This window comes from Rutidosis leptorrhynchoides, chromosome 7 (genome assembly GCF_046630445.1).
Source record: "Rutidosis leptorrhynchoides isolate AG116_Rl617_1_P2 chromosome 7, CSIRO_AGI_Rlap_v1, whole genome shotgun sequence".
NCBI lineage: Eukaryota > Viridiplantae > Streptophyta > Magnoliopsida > Asterales > Asteraceae > Rutidosis > Rutidosis leptorrhynchoides.
This window is the reverse complement of record NC_092339.1, coordinates 365,118,209-365,128,739: the sequence shown is the minus strand read 5'-3', so window position 1 is coordinate 365,128,739 and position 10,531 is coordinate 365,118,209.

The window sequence follows — 10,531 nt, the reverse complement described above, 5'->3', positions numbered from 1 at the left end:
ATTGACTCACCTAATAATAATGAAGAGTCGAATGTAAATTGGAATGATTTGTGGACTGATTCACAAGTTCCCGAAGAGGAACCGGAAGAAGAGTCGGAACCGGAAGAAGAATCGGAACCGGAAGAAGAATCGGAACCGGATGAAGAAATAGAACCGGTGGGGGAAATAATAAAACGGTTAAGTAAAAGAAAATCCTCAACCAACCGACCAAAGTTAATTATGGTCAATGGTGTTTCCGCCAAGGAAGCAAAATATTGGGAGGATTACCAATTCTCCGATGAATCGGATTCCGACGAGAATTCCGATGATGTTATAGAAATTACCCCAACTGAATTTAAAAAGGCAAAAGAAAATAATAAGGGAAAGGGCATAAAAATAGAGAAATCTAATTCCAACCCCGATGAACTTTATATGTATCGTCAACCCCCGAAGTCCTTAAGTTGTAACAATGACCCGAGAACCTCTAAACCACCAGGTTTTTCTAAACCAATGTGGACAACGACGGTTCGTATTAGGGGAACATCATATATCCCTAGAAACTTGGCAAAACGAACCAAAACCGAAGAAGAAGAAACGAGCGAGTCGGAATAAGATAGTTGTATTCGTGTGGTGTAATATATGGAATATAGTGTTCTTATGCTTTATGATATATGTAAAAATTGCTTGTATTAATAAGTATTTTTTTTATGAATCTAACTCTTGTCTATTTTACAGTTTAAAAACACAAAATGGATAGACAACCCAATATTTTAAGAGACCTACCCGGAGACATGATTGATGAAATCTTGTCTAGAGTCGGCCAGAATTCTTCGGCACAACTATTTAAGGCGAGATCAGTTTGTAAGACATTCGAAGAACGTTCCAAGAATGTCTTGGTTTATAAGAGACTTTCGTTTGAAAGATGGGGGATATCACATTGGGAAACCCATAAGTTACGATGTGTTTACTTTGACGCATATATTGCGGGGAACCCAAATGCTATTTTACGCAACGGGTTAAGAAATTATTTTGACTCAATATATCCGAATATTGGACTTCGTGATTTAGAAAAAGCGGCTAACATGCAACATAAAGAAGCATGTTATGCTTACGGATTAGTAATGTTCGCTTCTCACCAAAGTGAGAACAAGAACATCGGGCTACAACTATTAAACAAAACGTTTCCACAAGTGACGGAGTCGGTAATTGGGGTAAGAAATGAGGTTTTTAGATTATTACGGGACTGTTGGACATTACGTAACCCTCGTCCCTTTGATGACGTTACAACACGCTGTCTTATCAACGGCCATAACGGTTATGTTGCACAAGACCAAGGATGGGAAGTAGTCCTAGTAAAACCAGAATGCATGACTTGTTTCTGGACGTATGAATTACGTGTATTTATTGCCTTTGCTGAACGACTTGTGTACTAGCTAGAATTGTCTTCACAACTATCTTGTATCAAAGTTATTGTGTGCTATATTTCATGCTTTATGTAAAATAAGCGGTATTGTAAGTTTGTAAAATATTGTATAAAAGTTTGAACGCGAAATATTATTATAATCAGTTTTTCATATAGAATTGTAGTAGTTGAATTGTATATTAGCTACTAAGTATGAACTTAACGGGTAGGTACTACCCGAATTTAAACTTATAAAACGCTAATATGAAGAAAAAGCTTTTATAAATGAGTTCATATTATGCTACGAAATACTATTAACTACTCTTAATATTCTGTATGATTAACTTGTTCCATTTAACTATTTTGAAGGAAATGGCACCGACTACTCGACACACCGTGAATATGAATGAAGAGGAATTCCGTACTTTTCTAGCTTCAAACATAGCCGCAGTACAGGCTGCGCTACATACCAACAATAACCTTGGATCTAGCAGTACAGGAAATCGTGTAGGATGCACCTACAAAGAATTCACTGCCTGCAAACCTTTGGAATTTGATGGAACCGAAGGACCGATCGGATTGAAACGGTGGACCGAGAAGGTTGAATCGGTGTTTGCCATAAGTAAGTGTACTGAAGAGGACAAAGTGAAGTACGCTACGCATACCTTCACAGGTTCTGCGTTAACATGGTGGAATACCTATCTAGAGCAAGTGGGACAAGACGATGCGTACGCACTACCGTGGTCAGCATTCAAGCACTTGATGAACGAGAAGTACCGTCCCAGAACCGAGGTCAATAAGCTCAAGACAGAACTTAGAGGGTTACGAACCCAAGGATTTGATATTACCACGTACGAAAGACGATTCACAGAATTGTGCCTATTGTGTCCGGGAGCATTCGAAGATGAGGAAGAGAAGATCGACGCGTTTGTGAAAGGATTACCGGAAAGAATCCAAGAAGATATAAGTTCACACGAGCCCGCCTCCATACAACAGGCATGTAGAATGGCTCACAAACTAGTGAACCAGATTGAAGAAAGAATTAAAGAACAGACTGCTGAAGAGGCCAATGTGAAGCAAGTCAAAAGAAAGTGGGAGGAAAACGGTGATAAGAATCACCAATACAATAACAACAGCAATTATAACAATAATCGCAACAACTATCCTAACAATCGCAACATCAATCGCAACTACAACAAACGGCCCAACAACAACAACAACAACAACAGTAACCACAACAATCATCTTAACAACAATAATAACCGCAACAACAACAACAATCAGAAGCAGCTATGCCAAAGGTGTGAAAAGTATCACTCGGGGTTCTGCACCAAATTTTGCAATAAGTGTAAAAGAAATGGTCATAGCGCGGCGAAGTGTGAGGTCTACGGACCAGGGGTTAATAGAACGAAAGGAACAAATGGTGTCGGAACGAGTAATGGCGGAGCAAGTAGTGTCGGAGCAAGTTATGCCAATGTAGTTTGTTATAAATGTGGAAAACCGGGCCACATTATTAGAAATTGCCCGAACCAGGAGAACACGAATGGACAAGGCCGTGGAAGAGTTTTCAATATTAATGCGGCAGAGGCACAGGAAGACCCGGAGCTTGTTACGGGTACGTTTCTTATTGACAATAAATCTGCTTACGTTTTATTTGATTCGGGTGCGGATAGAAGCTATATGAGTAGAGATTTTTGTGCTAAATTAAGTTGTCCATTGACGCCTTTGGATAGTAAATTTTTACTCGAATTAGCAAATGGTAAATTAATTTCAGCAGATAATATATGTCGGAATCGAGAAATTAAACTGGTTAGCGAAACATTTAAGATTGATTTGATACCAGTAGAGTTAGGGAGTTTTGATGTGATAATCGGTATGGACTGGTTGAAAGAAGTGAAAGCGGAGATCGTTTGTTACAAAAATGCAATTCGCATTATACGAGAAAAAGGAAAACCCTTAATGGTGTACGGAGAAAAGGGCAACATGAAGCTACATCTTATTAGTAATTTGAAGGCACAAAAACTAATAAGAAAAGGCTGCTATGCTGTTCTAGCACACGTCGAGAAAGTACAAACTGAAGAAAAGAGCATCAATGATGTTCCCATTGCAAAAGAATTTCCCGATGTATTTCCGAAAGAATTACCGGGATTACCCCCACATCGATCCGTTGAATTTCAAATAGATCTTGTACCAGGAGCTGCACCAATAGCTCGTGCTCCTTACAGACTCGCACCCAGCGAGATGAAAGAACTGCAAAGCCAATTACAAGAACTTTTAGAGCGTGGTTTCATTCGACCAAGCACATCACCGTGGGGAGCTCCTGTTTTGTTTGTCAAGAAGAAAGATGGTACATTCAGGTTGTGTATCGACTACCGAGAGTTGAACAAACTTACCATCAAGAACCGCTACCCACTACCGAGAATCGACGACTTATTTGATCAACTACAAGGCTCGTCTGTTTATTCAAAGATTGACTTACGTTCTGGGTATCATCAAATGCGGGTGAAAGAAGATGATATTCCAAAGACTGCTTTCAGAACACGTTACGGTCATTACGAGTTTATGGTCATGCCGTTTGGTTTAACTAATGCACCAGCTGTGTTCATGGACCTTATGAACCGAGTGTGTGGACCATACCTTGACAAGTTTGTCATTGTTTTCATTGATGACATACTTATTTACTCAAAGAATGACCAAGAACACGGTGAACATTTGAGAAAGGTGTTAGAAGTATTGAGGAAGGAAGAATTGTACGCTAAGTTTTCAAAGTGTGCATTTTGGTTGGAAGAAGTTCAATTCCTCGGTCACATAGTGAACAAAGAAGGTATTAAGGTGGATCCGGCAAAGATAGAAACTGTTGAAAAGTGGGAAACCCCGAAAACTCCGAAACACATACGCCAGTTTTTAGGACTAGCTGGTTACTACAGAAGGTTCATCCAAGACTTTTCCAGAATAGCAAAACCCTTGACTGCATTAACGCATAAAGGGAAGAAATTTGAATGGAATGATGAACAAGAGAAAGCGTTTCAGTTATTGAAGAAAAAGCTAACTACGGCACCTATATTGTCATTGCCTGAAGGGAATGATGATTTTGTGATTTATTGTGATGCATCAAAGCAAGGTCTCGGTTGTGTATTAATGCAACGAACGAAGGTGATTGCTTATGCATCTAGACAATTGAAGATTCACGAACAAAATTATACGACGCATGATTTGGAATTAGGCGCGGTTGTTTTTGCATTAAAGACTTGGAGGCACTACTTATATGGGGTCAAAAGTATTATATATACCGACCACAAAAGTCTTCAACACATATTTAATCAGAAACAACTGAATATGAGGCAGCGTAGGTGGATTGAATTATTGAATGATTACGACTTTGAGATTCGTTACCACCCGGGGAAGGCAAATGTGGTAGCCGATGCCTTGAGCAGGAAGGACAGAGAACCCATTCGAGTAAAATCTATGAATATAATGATTCATAATAACATTACTACTCAAATAAAGGAGGCGCAACAAGGAGTTTTAAAAGAGGGAAATTTAAAGGATGAAATACCCAAAGGATCGGAGAAGCATCTTAATATTCGGGAAGACGGAACCCGGTATAGGGCTGAAAGGATTTGGGTACCAAAATTTGGAGATATGAGAGAAATGGTACTTAGAGAAGCTCATAAAACCAGATACTCAATACATCCTGGAACGGGGAAGATGTACAAGGATCTCAAGAAACATTTTTGGTGGCCGGGTATGAAAGCCGATGTTGCTAAATACGTAGGAGAATGTTTGACGTGTTCTAAGGTCAAAGCTGAGCATCAGAAACCATCAGGTCTACTTCAACAACCCGAAATCCCGGAATGGAAATGGGAAAACATTACCATGGATTTCATCACTAAATTGCCAAGGACTGCAAGTGGTTTTGATACTATTTGGGTAATAGTTGATCGTCTCACCAAATCAGCACACTTCCTACCAATAAGAGAAGATGACAAGATGGAGAAGTTAGCACGACTGTATTTGAAGGAAGTCGTCTCCAGACATGGAATACCAATCTCTATTATCTCTGATAGGGATGGCAGATTTATTTCAAGATTCTGGCAGACATTACAGCAAGCATTAGGAACTCGTCTAGACATGAGTACTGCCTATCATCCACAAACTGATGGGCAGAGCGAAAGGACGATACAAACGCTTGAAGACATGCTACGAGCATGTGTTATTGATTTCGAAAATAGTTGGGATCGACATCTACCGTTAGCAGAATTTTCCTACAACAACAGCTACCATTCAAGCATTGAGATGGCGCCGTTTGAAGCACTTTATGGTAGAAAGTGCAGGTCTCCGATTTGTTGGAGTGAGGTGGGGGATAGACAGATTACGGGTCCGGAGATTATACAAGAAACTACCGAGAAGATCATCCAAATTCAACAACGGTTGAAAACCGCCCAAAGTCGACAAAAGAGCTACGCTGACATTAAAAGAAAAGATATAGAATTTGAAATTGGAGAGATGGTCATGCTTAAAGTTTCACCTTGGAAAGGCGTTGTTCGATTTGGTAAACAAGGGAAATTAAATCCAAGGTATATTGGACCATTCAAGATTATTGATCGTGTCGGACCAGTAGCTTACCGACTTGAGTTACCTCAACAACTCGCGGCTGTACATAACACTTTCCACGTCTCGAATTTGAAGAAATGTTTTGCTAAAGAAGATCTCACTATTCCGTTAGATGAAATCCAAATCAACGAAAAACTCCAATTCATCGAAGAACCCGTCGAAATAATGGATCGTGAGGTTAAAAGACTTAAGCAAAACAAGATACCAATTGTTAAGGTTCGATGGAATGCTCGTAGAGGACCCGAGTTCACCTGGGAGCGTGAAGATCAGATGAAGAAGAAATACCCGCATCTATTTCCAGAAGATTCGTCAACACCTTCAACAGCTTAAAATTTCGGGACGAAATTTATTTAACGGGTAGGTACTGTAGTGACCCGAACTTTTCCATGTTTATATATATTAATTGAGATTGATGTTTACATGATTAAATGTTTCCAACATGTTAAGCAATCAAACTTGTTAAGACTTGATTAATTGAAATAGGTTTCATATAGACAATTGACCACCCAAGTTGACCGGTGATTCACGAACGTTAAAACTTGTAAAAAAAAACTATATGATGACATATATATGGTTATATATATAGTTAACATGATATTATGATAAGTAAACATATCATTAATTATATTAACAATGAACTACATATGTAAAAACAAGACTACTAACTTAATGATTTTGAAACGAGACATATATGTAACGTTTATCGTTGTAACGACATTTAATGTATATATATCATATTAAGAGATATTCGTACATCATAATATCATGATAATATAATAATTTAAAATCTCTTTTGTTATTATAAACATTGGGTTAACAACATTTAACAAGATCGTTAACGTAAAGGTTTCAAAACAACACTTACATGTAACGACTAACGATGACTTAACGACTCAGTTAAAATGTATATACATGTAGTGTTTTAATATGTATTTATACACTTTTGAAAGACTTCAATACACTTATCAAAATACTTCTACTTAACAAAAATGCTTACAATTACATTCTCGTTCAGTTTCATCAACAATTCTACTCGTATGCACCCGTATTCGTACTCGTACAATACACAGCTTTTAGATGTATGTACTATTGGTATATACACTCCAATGATCAGCTCTTAGCAGCCCATGTGAGTCACCTAACACATGTGGGAACCATCATTTGGCAACTAGCATGAAATATCTCATAAGATTACAAAAATATGAGTAATCATTCATGACTTATTTTCATGAAAACAAAATTACATATCCTTTATATCTAATCCATACACCAACGACCAAAAACACCTACAAACACTTTCATTCTTCAATTTTCTTCATCTAATTGAACTCTCTCAAGTTCTATCTTCAAGTTCTAAGTGTTCTTCATAAATTCCAAAAGTTCTAGTTTCATAAAATCAAGAATACTTTCAAGATTGCTAGCTCACTTCCAATCTTGTAAGGTGATCATCCAACCTCAAGAAATCTTTGTTTCTTACAGTAGGTTATCATTCTAATACAAGGTAATAATCATATTCAAACTTTGGTTCAATTTCTATAACTATAACAATCTTATTTCAAGTGATGATCTTACTTGAACTTGTTTTCGTGTCATGATTTTGCTTCAAGAACTTTGAGCCATCCAAGGATCCATTGAAGCTAGATCCATTTTTCTCTTTTCCAGTAGGTTCATCCAAGGAACTTAAGGTAGTAATGATGTTCATAACATCATTCGATTCATACATATAAAGCTATCTTATTCGAAGGTTTAAACTTGTAATCACTAGAACATAGTTTAGTTAATTCTAAACTTGTTCGCAAACAAAAGTTAATCCTTCTAACTTGACTTTTAAAATCAACTAAACACATGTTCTATATCTATATGATATGCTAACTTAATGATTTAAAACCTGGAAACACGAAAAACACCGTAAAACCGGATTTACGCCGTCGTAGTAACACCGCGGGCTGTTTTGGGTTAGTTAATTAAAAACTATGATAAACTTTGATTTAAAAGTTGTTATTCTGAGAAAATGATTTTTATTATGAACATGAAACTATATCCAAAAATTATGGTTAAACTCAAAGTGGAAGTATGTTTTCTAAAATGGTCATCTAGACGTCGTTCTTTCGACTGAAATGACTACCTTTACAAAAACGACTTGTAACTTATTTTTCCGACTATAAACCTATAATTTTTTTGTTTAGATTCATAAAATAGAGTTCAATATGAAACCATAGCAATTTGATTCACTCAAAACGGATTTAAAATGAAGAAGTTATGGGTAAAACAAGATTGGATAATTTTTCTCATTTTAGCTACGTGAATATTGGTAACAAATCTATTCCAACCATAACTTAATCAACTTGTATTATATATTATGTAATCTTGAGATACCATAGACACGTATACAATGTTTCGACCTATCATGTCGACACATCTATATATATTTTGGAACAACCATAGACACTCTATATGTGAATGTTGGAGTTAGCTATACAGGGTTGAGGTTGATTCCAAAATATATATAGTTTGAGTTGTGATCAATACTGAGATACGTATACACTGGGTCGTGGATTGATTCAAGATAATATTTATCGATTTATTTCTGTACATCTAACTGTGGACAACTAGTTGTAGGTTACTAACGAGGACAGCTGACTTAATAAACTTAAAACATCAAAATATATTAAAAGTGTTGTAAATATATTTTGAACATACTTTGATATATATGTATATATTGTTATAGGTTCGTGAATCAACCAGTGGCCAAGTCTTACTTCCCGACGAAGTAAAAAAATCTGTGAAAGTGAGTTATAGTCCCACTTTTAAAATCTAATATTTTTGGGATGAGAATACATGCAGGTTTTATAAATGATTTACAAAATAGACACAAGTACGTGAAACTACATTCTATGGTTGAATTATCCAAATCGAATATGCCCCTTTTTATTAAGTCTGGTAATCTAAGAATTAGGGAACAGACACCCTAATTGACGCGAATCCTAAAGATAGATCTATTGGGCCTAACAAACCCCATCCAAAGTACCGGATGCTTTAGTACTTCGAAATTTATATCATATCCGAAGGGTGTCCCGGAATGATGGGGATATTCTTATATATGCATCTTGTTATTGTCGGTTACCAGGTGTTCACCATATGAATGATTTTTATCTCTATGTATGGGATGTGTATTGAAATATGAAATCTTGTGGTCTATTGTTACGATTTGATATATATAGGTTAAACCTATAACTCACCAACATTTTTGTTGACGTTTTAAGCATGTTTATTCTCAGGTGATTATTAAGAGCTTCCGCTGTCGCATACTTAAATAAGGACAAGGTTTGGAGTCCATGCTTGTATGATATTGTGTAAAAACTGCATTCAAGAAACTTATTTTGTTGTAACATATTTGTATTGTAAACCATTATGTAATGGTCGTGTGTAAACAGGATATTTTAGATTATCATTATTTGATAATCTACGTAAAGCTTTTTAAACCTTTATTGATGAAATAAAGGTTATGGTTTGTTTAAAAATGAATGCAGTCTTTGAAAAACGTCTCATATAGAGGTCAAAACCTCGCAACGAAATCAATTAATATGGAACGTTTTTAATCAATAAGAACGGGACATTTCACATTGGCCCGAAAGAGGCAGAGGAAGTTGTACGCGAGGTGCATGAAGGTGCATGCGCACTCCATTCGGGGCACAGGTCCATTGTGTCAAAAATAATGCGGCTAGGATATTATTGGCCCACCATGTACGCGGATACTGCGCGCATAGTTAAGCAATGTGAATCATGCCAAATACATGCACCTATTAGCAGAGCACCTGCGCATCCAATGATACCAGTCTCCTCACCGTGGCCATTCTGCAAATGGGCAATCGACTTAGTTGGACCATTCCCAAAAGGCCGAGGTAATTTTATCATTTATTTTCTAAACATGTTACATCAGTACCTTACGCACATTCTGCACACGCAGGAAACATCAAATTCTTGATTGTTGCAATCGACTATTTCACAAAGTGGGTCGAAGCGAGACCGCTGGCAGCAATCTCAGGAAAAAGGGTGCGAAATTTTGTATGGGAAGACATCGTCTGTCGATTTGGTATACCAAACAAAATTGTTAGCGATAACGGTACGCAGTTCACGGGTGACCCTTTTCGCAGCTGGTGCGCGGAGCTTAATATTAAGCAAACTTTTACATCTGTTGCGCATCCGCAGGCGAATGGCCAGTGCGAAGTCACCAACAGGGATATAGTAGCTGGAATCAAAGCTAGGTTGGGTCATGGTCACGTTGGTTGGGTGGATGAACTACCGAAGGTTTTATGGGCGCATAGAACAACACCCAAAGCAAGCACTGGTGAGACCCCGTTCAGTTTGGTCTATGGATCAGAAGCTGTTGTACCCACAGAAATTGGGGTACCAACGTTCCGTATACAAAATTTTGATGAGCAAAATAACTCTGAAGCTTTGCGGGAAAATCTTAATTTGTTGAAAGAGCGCAGACTCTCTGCGGCTGTCAACGAAGCAAATAACAAGCAAAAAATT